This window comes from Arachis duranensis, chromosome 4, assembly GCF_000817695.3.
Source record: "Arachis duranensis cultivar V14167 chromosome 4, aradu.V14167.gnm2.J7QH, whole genome shotgun sequence".
NCBI lineage: Eukaryota > Viridiplantae > Streptophyta > Magnoliopsida > Fabales > Fabaceae > Arachis > Arachis duranensis.
In genome coordinates, this window is record NC_029775.3 from 108,118,692 (window position 1) to 108,120,324 (window position 1,633).

Here is a 1,633-nt window from a genome sequence, read left to right on the forward strand (position 1 = left end):
ATATATATATATTGTTGTTGTTGTTTTTAATATATTAAATAATAAAATTAGATTTTTCTAAAAAAAAAAACAAGAAGAAAGGCTATAAGAGATAGGGTTAATTATAATAAAGCAAGATATAGATAAGGGCTCCTACTATAACACTATGTATGCATCTATATGCAGAAGCTGTAAAAGTTATACATATTACATAATGTATTAATTTAGGGAGTGCTATATGAGGCACATAATTAAAATTTTATTAATTAGTTATTTAATGTTGTTCTCCTCCTTTTTTTTCTATTGTGGTGCATATCACCTCCTTTTTTGAATGAATCTTGATAATCCCCATGGATGCCATGTACTGGAAGCTTGACCACTATTTTAAGTTTGTCGCTTTTTGATGGCACTAATTGATTTTTCACCATCTCTTTGCTTTTATTCCCACAAAACCAGGTATAAGCCACACACAATCAACAACGATCCAATTATGCTGTAATTAACACTCATCATTAGTGAAGTGTGTAATTAGGGTGCAATAATAATATATATGTATGTACCTTCTAAGATATAGCTGTTTATCAAGAATAGTGGATCCAGCAAAAGCAACAACTATTAGTATGAGAGGACTAAAAACAAAGACAAACAAGGAACCTCTCATGCATAGGCACCACGATATCACAGCCATCATCACTCTCGAAACTACTATACCTTACACCAATTAATATAATTAATCAATGTTAATTAAAAAAGGTGAAAACAATAATGCAACGAAAAGAGGACATACATCGTAAACTACAGTGAGTAGCCTGACATTCAAACCCAACTTCCACTGACTCAAATCCCTCTCAACACAAAATGTGAAGGTAACAGACAGACGTGCGGCCATTACATACATGAGTGCAGTGCTTGAATAGGGATACGGATATGCTCTACTCATCTTCGCCTGAATGATCAGCCAAAACGCATAAGATGCGTTGTAGAAGAACGACGACACAGCACCCACCAAGAACAAGCCTCTGCCACCATGTGACGAGTGTACGACACCGCCACCATTTCGCTGATTGAAGAGGTTAATGTGGAAAGATAGCATCTTAACTTTCATGCCTCTATAGAATGTTATCAATATTGCCCCGCCAATTCCAGTCATTGTTCCTATTATCTTTGCTTTCTCTGCTGCTTTTCTCAGATTCAATCTCTCCATTCTGATTAACAAACGCATTTTATAAGCAAACATACATACGTATAATATAATCTTAGTAAATCGATTAATTACCCAAAGAGGAGAAACAAGATGAAATGTGTATATTATAAGCAAACGTACAAGACGTATAATATATCTATCATCCTGTCCCTCTTCTTTGGGTAATTAATTGATCTACTAAGATTATATTATACGTCTATATGTTTGCTTATAAAATGCGTTTGTTGATCAGAATGGAAAGATTGAATCTGAGAAAAGTAGCTGGGAAGGCAAAGATAATAGGAACAATGACTGGAATTGGCAGGGCAATGTTGATAACATTCTATAGAGACGTGAAAGTTAAGATGCTATCCTTTCATATTAACCTCTTCAATCAGTAAAATGGCGGCGGAGCCGTACACTCTTCACATGGTTACGGAGGGTTGTTCTTGGTGGGTGCTGTATCATCAT

At 35.0% G+C, this 1,633-nt stretch overlaps 1 pseudogene; it reads right to left on the reverse strand.

Moving 5' to 3' along the window:
* Positions 1-135: 135 nt before the first annotated feature.
* LOC110279723 (WAT1-related protein At1g68170-like) lies at positions 136-1,183 on the reverse strand (annotated as a pseudogene).
* Between the last annotated feature and the right edge of the window lie 450 nt (positions 1,184-1,633).